Raw genomic sequence first — 14271 nt, 5'->3', positions numbered from 1 at the left:
CTCACCGGGCCTACCGTCTTTTCCTCTGCTAAAGGCACACCAAAGTTTTTTGCCACGCTTTCCATTGTGTGTAACAAGATCGAGCAATCCGCTGATTCCGCTGGCCCTATAAACAAAAAATCATCTAGATAGTGGGATCATGAACGAATCCCAGACACATCCTTCACCACCCATTCTAGGAACGTACTGAAGGCCTCAAAGTAAGCGCAGGAAATCGAGCAACCCATGTGAAGACAACGACCGACAAAGAAACCGCCATCCCAGAAACAAACAAAATTCCCCATTAAATGTCACCTGCTTAACCCAGCAGGAAGTACAGCGGCGTCTAAAAATAACTAAAATTGACAAATCTCCGGGCCCGGATGGGATACACCCCCGAGTACTGCAGGAACTAAGTACAGTCATTGATAGACCATTATTTTTAATCTTTAAAGACTCCATAATAACAGGGTCTGTACCACAGGACTGGCGTATAGCAAATGTGGTGCCAATATTCAAAAAAGGGGCAAAAACTGAACTCGGTAATTATAGGCCAGTAAGTTTAACCTCTACTGTGGGTAAAATCCTGGAGGGCATTCTAAGGGATGCTATGCTGGAGTATCTGAAGAGGAATAACCTCATGACCCAGTATCAGCACGGGTTTACTAGGGACCGTTCATGTCAGACTAATTTGATCAGCTTCTATGAAGAGGTAAGTTCAGGACTGGACCAAGGGAACCCAGTGGACGTAGTATATATGGACTTTTCCAAAGCTTTTGATACGGTGCCACACAAAAGGTTGTTACATAAAATGAGAGTAATGGGGATAGGGGAAAATATGTGTAAGTGGGTTGAGAGCTGGCTCAGGGATAGGAAACAAAGGGTGGTTATTAATGGAGCACACTCGGACTGGGTCACGGTTAGCAGTGGGGTACCACAGGGGTCAGTATTGGGCCCTCTTCTTTTTAACATATTTATTAATGACCTTGTAGGGGGCATTCAGAGTAGAATTTCAATATTTGCAGATGACACTAAACTCTGCAGGGTAATCAATACAGGGGAGGACAATTTTATATTACAGGATGATTTATGTAAACTAGAAGCTTGGGCTGATAAATGGCAAATGAGCTTTAATGGGGATAAATGTAAGGTCATGCACTTGGGTAGAAGTAATAAGATGTATAACTATGTGCTTAATTCTAAAACTCTGGGCAAAACCATCAATGAAAAAGACCTGGGTGTATGGGTGGATGACAAACTCATATTCAGTGGCCAGTGTCAGGCAGCTGCTACAAAGGCAAATAAAATAATGGGATGTATTAAAAGAGGCATAGATGCTCATGAGGAGAACATAATTTTACCTCTATACAAGTCACTAGTTCGACCACACTTAGAATACTGTGCACAGTTCTGGTCTCCGGTGTATAAGAAAGACATAGCTGAACTGGAGCGGGTGCAGAGAAGAGCGACCAAGGTTATTAGAGGACTGAGGGGTCTGCAATACCAAGATAGGTTATTACACTTGGGGCTATTTAGTTTGGAAAAACGAAGACTAAGGGGTGATCTTATGTTAATGTATAAATATATGAGGGGACAGTACAAAGACCTTTCTGATGATCTTTTTAATCATAGACCTGAGACAGGGACAAGGGGGCATCCTCTACGTCTGGAGGAAAGAAGGTTTAAGCATAATAACAGACGCGGATTCTTTACTGTAAGAGCAGTGAGACTATGGAACTCTCTGCCGTATGATGTTGTAATGAGTGATTCATTAATTAAATTTAAGAGGGGACTGGATACCTTTCTGGAAAAGTATAATGTTACAGGGTATATACACTAGATTCCTTGATAAGGCGTTGATCCAGGGAACTAGTCTGATTGCCGTATGTGGAGTCGGGAAGGAATTTTTTTCCCCATGGTGGAGTTACTCTTTGCCACATGGGGGTTTTTTTTGCCTTCCCCTGGATCAACATGTTAGGGCATGTTAGGTTAGGCTATGGGTTGAACTAGATGGACTTACAGTCTTCCTTCAACCTTAATAACTATGTAACTATGTAACCCAATAAATGCAAACTGTCGGGATGAACTGGCAACAAACAAAAAGCCGCTTCGATGTCGGTTTTCGCCAACTTAGCCCCCCTTCCGCATCTTCGAACCCACTCCATCGCTGAATCGAATGATAAATACATCACCGAACTCAATTTGGGGTCGATACCATCATTAACCGAAGATCCTTTCGGAAAAGATAAATGATGGATCAGCCTGTACTTATTAGGTTCTTTCTTATGGACCACGCCGAGAGGTGACACCCACAGATTAGCAAAAGGAGGGTCAACGTACAGGCCTGCCATCCTCCCAAGAGCCACTTCCTTCTTCAACTTATCTGAGACTACTTCCGGGAATTGTAACGCTGATTTCAAATTTTTTCTTTTTAAACAAACATCCTGCTCAACAAAAGGAATTTTTAAACCTTCCTTAAAGCCGCAGCCGACCTATCGGGGTATCTACTTAGAAAGGCCTCCATCACGACCCATTGCACCGGAGTCACTCCTTTTTTCAACTGAATCTCCTCCTTGTTGCTTGTTACCTCTGAAACATTTTGCAGCGCTATGCGCCCCCCCCCAAGCACGATGAGCACTCGTGCCTAAATTTACACTTACTACCGAATCTACATACTCCATCATTGAAGGCAAAACACAGTCCTTTCTGCAAAGCCGCCGAGTGTCCTGACTGTCCTGAACTCCCTGTGCTCCCATGAAAAGGCTGGCTAGTCTGACTTAAGCGAGACGGGACCATGACTCTCATCCACAAGGCGATATCCTTGTGGTCCCACCGGATACTCGGTCTAAAAGCCTTCCGCTGATGAAATTGTTCGTCATAGCGTAGCCATCCCTGTCCCCCGTAGATCCTGTAGCGTCTAAATAGCAAAATAACGCCAAACAATTTTCCGGGGCCTTCTCCCCAATTACGCTAGCCAGAATAGCGAAAGCTTGCAGCCAATTTGAAAATGATCTAGGAATCAACCTATACCTTCGTTTCTCCTCGTCCTCTTTTTTAGATTCCTCTCTTCTAGGTCTGTCCAAATTAAATCTCTCAAGGGGTAGAAGCGAAAATATTTCTATGTACTCCCCCTTCCAGATTTTTTCCCTAACTTCCTGCTTTAAGTGCACCCCTAGCGGGCCCTCAAAGCATACATAAACCTCTCCCCTGGCCGCATCATCCAGTTGAGGCACATCCTCTTTCTTTTTCCCGCGAAGCTCCCTCAACTGACGCGTCCAAACCTGACTCAGGCCCTACGGACAAAGCTGTAGTAGCGCCGCCACTCTCCCTTAAGGAGCCCCCAGCATTTGACGTGGGCCCTGCACTGCCGTACGCACCCGTAATCTCCGCTAACCCTCTAGACCCCTCAAACGACCCCATATTCCCCAACCAAGCTGCTGACGGCAAAGCCCCCCTGCTAAGCCCGGACCCCCATAAGCCCGCTAGCTCGCCTAAACCTCTAAGGATTAAACCCATACCCCCACTAGCGACTCCCGAAGTTACATCGGTACTTCTAGCATCAGGGGAAACTATGCCTGGCATATTAATAAAAGGAAAATTGTCCTCACCTAGCTGCCTGGGTGCTGTGAACCCAGCAGCCGAAGATCCTGCTCCCAGCCGAAGGTGTCCTGGTTCAGGCCCGGTTTGATCTGCGATGTTGCCTGAAGAACTCCTGGTGGCCGTATCTGGGGACTGCCGTCCTAGCGATGCAGCCGTCTGACCTGCCAATACAGATGAAGAACAGCCCGGGCCAGCGTCCTGCTGCCCGCTGGAAGATGTGTGGCTCCTTGCCACCAATACGTCCCTGGCACTGCCACCCGCAGCGACCGAATGTCGCCTGCCAGCCTCCGGTAATACCGCCCCCTACCAGCAGTGGGTGCTGCTGCACTGTGCCCACTGGAACTGTGCGCTGCTAAGCTCCGCACATTGATAGCAGAGCCGGCCGACTGCCGCCCGCGCTGTCCCTGGCGCTGAGGGGCCGCGGTGCCTGACCCCCGTCTCCTAGGCTCTCTCAGTCTCCCACACCGAGTGGTGCCAGCAGACGTGTTGGCAGCCGCTGTACCTGCTCCTGCTCCAGCCGCACCTGTCACCACGCTCGCAGATGGAGGGGAGGTAGGCTCCGCCCCCCCGGTGTAGGCCCCGCCATTCTGGAGGATTCCTCCCGGCGCAGCGCCGCAATGCAGGGGGGCCAGCGCTGCTTACTGGAGGGTCCTGGGAGGGCTCCTGTTTCGGCGCCAGGCCCTGGGGATCACGTCGGGGCTTAGGCGCACCGGAGGCCTGGACCTCCGCGGCCGGCGCCCATCGTGCTGCGCCTGTGATGCTGCGTCCGCTGACCCCTGGAGGAGACTGTCAATGGACGCCTGAAGCCAATCTGTCCCCTGGGAGCTGGCTGCCACCCGGAGACGCTGGAGGTTCGCTTCAACCTCCATGTGAGTAGTGCCTGCAGACTCCACGGAGATTCCTCACTTGTCACGCAGGCACCTAAAATGGATACCTGCGTGAGGAGCGTACCCCCTTTTATGTTCCCGCTCCCCACAATCCCTTAACCCCACCTCCTTCACAATTCAAAAGATGCTAATACCCTCCCCTCACATCACATTTAACCCTCGCCTCACTACCTCAACCAAAATTCTCCAGCTCCCCAGGTCCCACGTAACTCCGTCATGGCGGCCTCCCCTTAAGTGCCGTGGGCCCCCCAGTACGGCCTTTCTGGACTATACCTACAATCACTGTTTCTGTCAGCCTTAGGGATTTCCCGTCCAGTTCCGCATAATGCTTCATGCGGTTCCACATCCATCTTCCTCTGAACACCGGAGGATAAGGCACTATTCGTAGTATCTGTATCGAGCATTGCGCTCTAGACGCTACAGGAATGTCTGCAATGGATTCCAGTAAGGCCTTCTACTGTCCCAGACAATAGATTCTTGCCCACTGCAACTTAAACTCGACCATGGTTACCAAACTTCTCTATCTGACTTCTAACAGGAAGTAGTTCCTTTTAACTGGAGTATGGGCTAGTCCCTTTTAACTAGTATGGGCTAGTCCCAAACTTTAATTATGTCTGTAGCTGGGCAGATTTCCCCTACAAACATCTATAATGCTTACCACAGTCTATCTTACACTATAATCACTACTTTATGTCCTATACCTAACCTACTAATATCACAATATACCTTACACTAAACATTACTTATGAATTGCACATTATCATACCAACGTATACGCCTAAAACCATAATACACAGTTCACACTTCAAATGACACAACATATCTATAAACCACATGGCATCATTTACATAACGAAATTGTTGTCTTCAGGGGTAGGAAGGGGACAGTACAGTTCACCAGCCTTACAGGTGTGACAGAGGACTTCCTGAGCTTTTACCTCTCAAGGTTATTTCACCACCCAGTACCTGCTTCTTTAGCTTGATTGCATAGCTCGGTGTCTTATTTTCTTGTCTGGTGCCCATCGTTACACATACAGTGAGTTATTAATCAAGCTATAGAAGCTGGTGGTAGGCAAGGAAACAACCTCGGGAGGCAGAGGTTTAGGAAGTGCTTTGTCACACCCAGTGCATTGAACACCGTATTTGCAAATGAATGAAAACACTGGTTCATCATGAACACAGCAACAGATAGAAGATATAAAAGCTTTCAAAGGCCTGTGTGCCCACATATAAAGCTGTGGGTCAGGGGACAGGGGTTAAATCTTGCTGACTGATTAAAGGTACCTTCACACGAAGCGACGCTGCAGCGATAACGACAACGATGCCGATCGCTGCAGCGTCGCTGTTTGGTCGCTGGAGAGCTGTCACACAGACCGCTCTCCAGCGACCAACGATGCCGAGGTCCCCGGGTAACCAGGGTAAACATCGGGTTACTAAGCGCAGGGCCGCACTTAGTAACCCGATGTTTACCCTGGTTACCAGCGTAAAAGTAAAAATAACAAACAGTACATGCTCACCTGCGCGTCCCCCAGCGTCCGCTTCCTGACACTGACTGAGCTCCGGCCCTAACAGCAGAGCGGTGACGTCACCGCTGTGCTTTCACTTTCACTTTAGGGCCGGCGCTCAGTAAGTGTCAGGAAGCAGACGCTGGGGGATGCGCAGGTGAGTATGTACTGTTTGTTTTTTTTAGTTTTACGCTGGTAACCAGGGTAAACATCGGGTTACTAAGCGCGGCCCTGCGCTTAGTAACCCGATGTTTACCCTGGTTACCAGTGTAAAACATCGCTGGTATCGTTGCTGTTGCTGTCAAACACAACGATACACGGCGATCGGACGACCAAATAAAGTTCTGGACTTTATTCAGTGACCAGCGACATCACAGCAGGATCCTGATTGCTGCTGCGTGTCAAACTAAACGATATCGCTAGCGAGGACGCTGCAACGTCACAGATCGCTAGCGATATCGTTACAAAGTCGTTTCGTGTGAAGGTACCTTTACTTTTGATTGTTTGATATAAGCAACTGTTTGTAATGACAGTTTTTGTACATCCCCCGAACAATGTACTCCTTCCATAGGACAAGCATTGTACTAGGTTGTTTTCAAAATCAAACAATTGTCAACTTATTTGTAGAGAACAAAGGAAGCAATTAAGTGACCTGACACAAAAATGTCTTTAAAGGCCCCGTCTCACTAAGCGATTTACCAACGATCACGACCAGCGATACGACCTGGCCGTGATCGTTGGTAAGTCGCTGTGTGGTCGCTGGGGAGCTGTCACACAGACAGCTCTCTCCAGCGACCAACGATCAGGGGAACGACTTCGGCATCGTTGAAACTGTCTTCAATGATGCCGAAGTCCCCCTGCAGCACCCGGGTAACCAGGGTAAACATCGGGTTACTAAGCGCAGGGCCGCGCTTAGTAACCCGATGTTTACCCTGGTTACCAAAAAAAACAAACAGTACATACTCGCCTTTCGGTGTCCCTTGCCGTCTGCTTCCTGCTCTGACTGAGCCGCCGTACAGTGAGAGCAGAGTGCAGCGGTGACGTCACTGCTGTGATCTGCTCTCACTTTCCGGCCGGCAGTCAGTCAGAGCAGGAAGCAGACGGCAAGGGACCTGACGGACATCAGATGGTGAGTATGTACTGTTTTTTTTTTTTTTTTTACATTTACGCTGGTAACCAGGGTAAACATCGGGTTACTAAGCGCGGCCCTGCGCTTAGTAACCCGATGTTTACCCTGGTTACCAGTGAAGACATCGCTGGATCGGTGTCACACACACCGATTCAGCGATGTCAGCGGGACCTCAACGACCAAAAAAAGGTCCAGGCCATTCCGACACGACCAGCGATCTCACAGCAGGGGCCTGATCGCTGGTACGTGTCACACATAGCGAGATCGCTACTGAGGTCGCTGTTGCGTCACAAAACTAGTGACTCAGCAGCGATCTCGCTAGCGATCTCGCTATGTGAGACGGGGCCTTTAAACTAAAGAGGTCATATAATGTAGTTTCCTAGACGCTAGGGTAACAATTGCCAGCTGGAAGTATCTGGGACTGTTCTTCTTACTAATAAATAGTTCACATGGGATTTTTTACAAGTGGAACAACCATTGAGGTTTTACTAGGAAATCAGAAATGCCACTTTAACACTGTGAATCACCAAGGAACCTGCAGTGATCACCAGCAAATGTGGAGAGGCGTGAAGAAGTCTGGTATCTAATTCATAGGCTTGCTGACTATGAGAATGTAGTCCTTTAGTTTTCGATTTGGTCTTTTTCCCAAGTTCTTAAAGAGTGATTTGAAATAGAGCTGTTCCATACCAGAAATAGGTATAGACTGTGTTTCATCTACAATTTTTACTTAGTTACTGTCTTTTGTTGGGGCTCCTTATCCCGGCAAATGACTTTAATATTACATTTAGGAGCAAATAGATGTCCAAGTGTACATTAAATAATGTACATATAACATATGCATTAAAGAGATATACAAACCGTGTATACGTACAAAGCAGATGGTAGAAGGAATTAGCAGCATGACATATTTCCTTCCACATTTTCTGGTCATCTTTGTTAAATTCCTAATGTTTAAAGCTATGAATTTCTTTGACATGATTTTTTTTTTACATTTTAGTCGTTTTCTGAAATTAATAAAGTTGCACAAAGTTTCCAGGTTGGTATGTATCCAGGGTACTGCTGTCTTCAGTAACTCGTATATCAGTACAGCTGTTATCCTTCATGTATTTCCACTTCATGTGATGTCCTCTTTTTCTGTAGCCTGCTCTCCCTGCCTTCGCTGGGATATTTTCTGCCTTATCCACCACTAATTTGTGTACAGCACACCCCCTCCTCCTCCATGCTGCTATGCTACTGAAAGAAGCAACAGGGAAGCATAAAAAGCCATCAAAACAGAGCAGGAGCATTTGTAACATTTTTGTAGATCATTCAGTTAAATGAAGGACTTACTCTAAGACAGCATATTGGTAGAATATTTTTCACGAAGACTATTTAGAAAGCTGCGTTAAATAGCATTTTTGGTGCAAATGAAGAATACAAAAAAATCTATATGAAGATGCACAGTGCTTTTATCTGTATCTACTATTAAGATTATAAACTCTTCTCTGCAAGGTAATTTGTACAGTTTTTCATTACTAAAATGTGTTGAATTAAATGTGACGATATTATAGGTCTGTGGGGCATCTACGATGTATTAACTATAATATCTGCACTATATTGTATATACTATATACCTACAATATATATAAAAGAACTATTCACTAGTGTCACCTTCAGTTGCAGGTAGAGCTTTGAGCCATTTGATTTCAGACAACTTCATAAATATAGACATTACATTTTCTACTCCTAATGCCGGCGTCACACTCAGCGTAGGGAAATACGGTCCGTATTTTACGGCCGTAATACGCAGTAATTTTCCCAAAACACTGTTCCGTATTCAATGCGAGGATGCGATTTTTATGGACAAATGTATCCGTGTATCATCCGTATGGCATCCGTATGGCTTTCGTACGGCGATTTTTTTTGCGCAGGCTTGTAAAATGGACAAATCATGGATCCATCCGTTAAAATATTCCTAAAAACATATATACAGTCTCTCTCTCTCTCTCTCTCTCTCTCTCTCTCTCTCTCTCTATATATATATATATATATGTCAGTGTGACACATATATATATTTATATTTCATTCAGTGCAAGATAGCATAAAAGCCGGTAATTCAATTGCCGGCTTTTGCTATCTCCTTTCCAAACCCGACATGATATGAGACATGGTTTACATACAGTAAACCATCTCATATCCCTTTTTTATATATATTCCTCTTTACTAATGTATCAAGTGTCTGTGTGTAACATTTTGAAGCTCTATTAAATTAAAGGGTTAAATACCGGAAAAAAATGGCGAGGGCTCCCGCGCAATTTTCTCCGCCAGAGTGGGAAAGCCAGTGACTGAGGGCAGATATTAATAGCCTAGAGAGGGACCATGGTTATAGGACCCCCTCTGGCTACAAACATCTGCCCCCAGCCACCCCAGAAAAGGCACATCTTAAAGATGCGCCTATTTTGGCACTTAGCCTCTCTCTTCCTACTCCCGTGTAGCGGTGGGATATGGGGTAATGAAGGGTTAATGTCACCTTGCTATTGTAAGGTGACATTAAGCCAGGTTAATAATGGAGAGGCGTCAATTATGACACCTATCCATTATTAATCCAATAGTACGAAATGGTTAATAAAACACACACACACATTATTAAAAAGTATTTTAATGAAATAAAGACACAGGGTGTTTTAATATTTTATTATACTCTCAATCCACCTGAAGACCCTTTTCACCTGAAATAAAGTTAAACAAAACAAACAACAATATTCCATACTTTCCATCGATCAGTCTTGTCCCACGCTGTAAATCCATCTGAAGGAGTTAAATCATTTTACACCCAGGAGCTCTGCTAATGCAGCTGTGCTCCTGTCTGTAAAACTTTGTGAATGAATGGAATGCAGGGGAATGTCCTATAGTTACCTCGAGTCGCGGTGATGCGCCCTCTGCTGGATGAACTCATATGAACTTGACCGTGGGAACTTTTCAGAAAAGTTGTTGTTTGTTTTGTTTAACTTTATTTCAGGTGACAAGGGTCTTCAGGTGGATTGAGAGTATAATAAAATATTAAAACACCCTGTGTCTTTATTTCATTAAAATACTTTTTAATAATGTGTGTGTGTGTGTTTTATTAACCATTTCGTACTATTGGATTAATAATGGATAGGTGTCATAATTGACGCTTCTCCATTATTAACCTGGCTTAATGTCACCTTACAATAGCAAGGTGACATTAACCCTTCATTATCTCATATCCCACCGCTACACGGGAGTGGGAAGAGAGAGGCTAAGTGCCAGAATAGGCACATCTTCCAGATGTGCCTTTTCTGGGGTGGCTGGGGGCAGATGTTTTTAGCCAGGGGGGTCCTATAACGATGGTACCTCCCTAGGCTATTAATATCTGCCCTCAGTCACTGGCTTTCCCACTCTGGCGGAGAAAATTGCGCGGGAGCCCACGCCATTTTTTTCCGGGATTTAACCCTTTAATTTAATAGCTAGAGCTTCAAAATGTTACACACAGACACTTGTTACATTAGTAAAGAGGAATATGTAAAAAAAAAAAAGGGATATGAGATGGTTTACTGTATGTAAACCATGTCTCATATCATGTCGGGTTTGGGAAGGAGATAGCAAAAGCCGGCAATTGAATTACCGGCTTTTCTGCTATCTAGTGCTGAATTAAATATAAATATATATATATATATATATATATATATATATATATATATATACCTATTCTATGTGTACACATTTATTCTACCTATTCTATTCTATTCTGTCAGTGTGATTTTACTGTACACCGCACTGAATTGCCGGCTTTTCTAGAGAACACCGTTGCGTATTTCTCGCAAGTCACACACATGGTCCATGTGTAATCCGTAATTTTCTCGCCCCCATAGACTTTAATTGGCAGATTTTTTGTGCAATACGCTGACAAATGCAGCATGCTGCGATTTTCTACGGCCGTACAAGACCGTATAATACGGATCTGTAAAATACGGCAGATAGGAGCAGGGCCATAGAGAATCATGGTACCGTATGCAATCCGTATTTTCTGCGCCTCTCATACATCCGTAAAACACGCCAGTGTGACGCCGGCCTAAAAGATCACTTACAATAAAAAGGTTTGGGAAACTCTTTCCACTGGCTTATCCCTATGACTAGTGTGAGCAGGACCTAAGAGTTTACTCTGTATGATAAAAGTATGTGTCACACAGTGACCAGGGACTGTGGGCGTTTACCTGAACCTTCAAACTAGGGGGTGCCCTAGTCTAACCCTGTCCCCCAGAATACCCCAGATGGTGGAGACCGTGGTCACGTACCTTTCTATACTCCTGTCTTAGCTTTTATCTGTTCCCTCTCCCATCCAGAGAGATGTGAGGCCAAAGTGTATAGGATTGCACTAACCAGACACACATGGATAAAAGAAAACTACAACCATACAAATAGACTCACAAAACAACAGAATGGAACACAGGGGAGGGATAGGTAGGAAAAACCAAATAGGTGAGGATAAGGATAAGCTCCAAATCAATCAAATCAACTCCACACAGCAATCTCCAGAACAGCTCTCCAAACACCTACACCAAACGCAAACTACTCCTCCAATACCAAACCTGCAGAATGAACTATCACTGGTAAGGTCAGAAGCAAGGAGGAGGATCCTTATACCTGATGGGAGTAATGAACTCAGAACAGCTGATACCACCCAAGACAGAGAACTCCAGGAGTCCAAATAAGCAGTTTAACCCTTGCAGAGCATGCGCAAAGAAAGCCAGAACTGCTAATAGGACTGTGAAGCCATTCTAACTACCACTGGTGTGTGTGCATCACCAGATGCTGTGATCGTCTGTTGCGGTATCCCCAAGACAGTTTGTTTAATTATTCTTATGGAAAGGGGTTCTTTGATGGATATCGGTTGTAGATGCAAAAGCACTCAACATCCTAAAATCTTAAATGATGTCCTGAAAGAAATGAGCTATAGTAAATAAGGCCATATGTTCCTCTAGATTCATTTGCTCAAAATGCATCATCCAAGAAACGCCAAGGTATCTCACTTATATAGTGTTTGTGCACCCTCTTGACTAATAAGCTTTTTTATATAGTGTTTATTTTCCAATTTCAACCTATACAGTGCTAAAACATTCAAGACATGTTTTAGCCTCAAGACAATTAAAGGAAATACCTGAATGACCACAATGCCATAAAACGAACAAACAAAAGTAAATGCTTCCACTGTGCAAATAGTATACCTTAAAGTGATTCTCCACCCTATTCCTAATATGTTACTATACTGTATATTTTGCATGTGTAGTAATTTTACCAGCTAACCTCAATCCTTGTTTTGCTGCATCCTCCCCTGGTTTTGGAATTCTGGTCCTCCTAAATCCAGCATGGTTGTTGCAATGGCATGAGGAGTCCATTGGTAAGTCTAAACTATGCCTTCTCTGCTGTGCTGAGAGAAGGACACACCCTGGTGATGTAGTTGCTATATGCAAAATGTATAGTCACTTTTTAGGGATTTGGTGCAGGCTTGCTTTGAGATATGTAGCATAATATTACAGTGTACAGAAACAGTAAGTAGCGCCACCTCCACAAGATAAACCCAATATTCAATAGAACGACTATTTGGGGCTTCCAGGTAATTAGTAAATATTATTGATCTCCTAGCATAGAACAGAAAGAGTCTGTACATAATTTTACAATATTTGGTAAGAATCAGGTCCTTCACGAGACCTAGTAGAGTGTTTATTAGGGAACACATGCCAGGGAATCCCAATTTTGCATGTAATAAATAATTTGAATGATAGGCTTGAAGAAGAGGAAGTTCCAAAATAATGTGTAATAAGGTTCTCAGCCCTGTTACATCTAGTACATGTTTCACTGGAGAGTTTTCCCAGTTGCACCAGACTCAATGGGTCAAATAGACTGTAGAACCATTACATTTGTATAAGCTGACCTCTGGCACTGATTAGGGAGGCAAACTCCTTCACAGAGGGACTCTCCAGCTCAGAAATGTCCACCTACCTAAATTCAAAAACCTTTTGTGATTGTGATTGTTGTCTTGATTGATTAGTTGTCTTAAAAAATGACACTAGTTTCAGTTGATTTTGAGATCTAGCCAACAATTACAGATATCCACATTTTTGAGTACCAAGGTCTCTCTAAAACTGCTTTACACTGGTCTATCATAATCAGAAATACTCATATAAGCAGTTCACTGAAAATCCAAATTCCTGTTATAGGGCTGTGAAAGTTTTGACATTACCATCTTGGCACAGTTGTGTAATTCCAGAGATTAGGGTTTCATCACAATTCTTAGGCAACTAGATGATGTCCCGATTCTAACGCATCGGGTATTCTAGAATATGTATGACAGAACTTGTTCAGAAACTTGGTATATAACACAGCCACATAGTATATAACACAGCCACGTAAAATATAGCACAGCCACATAGCATACAGCACATCCACGTAGCATATAACAGCCCATGTAGTATATAGCACAGCCATGTAGCATATAGCACAGCCAACATAGCATATAGCAGCCCACATAGTATATAGCACAGCCACGTAGCATATAACGCAGCCCACATGGCATATAGCACAGCCACATAGCATATAGCACAGCCATGTAGTATCTAACACAGCCCACGTAGCATATAAGACAGCCCATGTAGTATATAGTACAGTCCACATAGTATATAGCACAATCCAAGTAGTATATAGTACAGTCAACATAGTATATAGTATAGTCCACGTAGCATATAACACAGCCCATGTAGTATATAGCACAATCCAAGTAGTATATAGTACAGTCCATGAAGTATATAGCACAGCCACGTAGTATATAGCACAGCCAGGTAGTATATTGCACAGGCACAGCCCACGTAGTGCATAGCACAGCCACGTAGTATATAGCAGCCACTTAGTATATAACACAGCCCACGCAGTATATAGCACAGTCCACGTAGTATATATAGCACAGTCCACGTAGTATAAAGCACAATCCACTTAGTATATAGCACGGCCACGTAGTATATAGCACAGGCACAGCCCACATAGTGTATAGCACAGCCATGTAGTATATAGCAGCCACATAGTATATAGCACAGCCATGGAGTATATAATACAGCCCACGTAGTATATAGCACAGCCCACATAGTATATAGCAGTGTGAGCACCATATTCCTGTTAAA

The 14271-nt window shown here is 44.3% G+C and overlaps 1 protein-coding gene and 1 long non-coding RNA gene across 2 annotated transcripts in view; one reads left to right on the top strand and one right to left on the bottom strand.

Moving 5' to 3' along the window:
* Positions 1–12430, bottom strand: part of LOC143788698 (uncharacterized) — a 57370-nt gene extending 44940 nt beyond the window's left edge. Inside the window, exon 1 of the long non-coding RNA XR_013218713.1 lies at positions 12404–12430. This is a non-coding gene — a long non-coding RNA (uncharacterized LOC143788698). The remainder of the gene's footprint in view (positions 1–12403) is intronic.
* MYOZ2 (myozenin 2) overlaps positions 1–14271 on the top strand; it is a 151197-nt gene that overhangs the window by 82416 nt on the left and 54510 nt on the right. The gene's annotated exons all lie outside the window — the stretch shown is intronic.

Source organism: Ranitomeya variabilis, chromosome 1 (genome assembly GCF_051348905.1).
Source record: "Ranitomeya variabilis isolate aRanVar5 chromosome 1, aRanVar5.hap1, whole genome shotgun sequence".
Taxonomy (NCBI): Eukaryota; Metazoa; Chordata; class Amphibia; order Anura; family Dendrobatidae; genus Ranitomeya; species Ranitomeya variabilis.
This window is presented reverse-complemented; position numbering and strand designations above follow the sequence as displayed.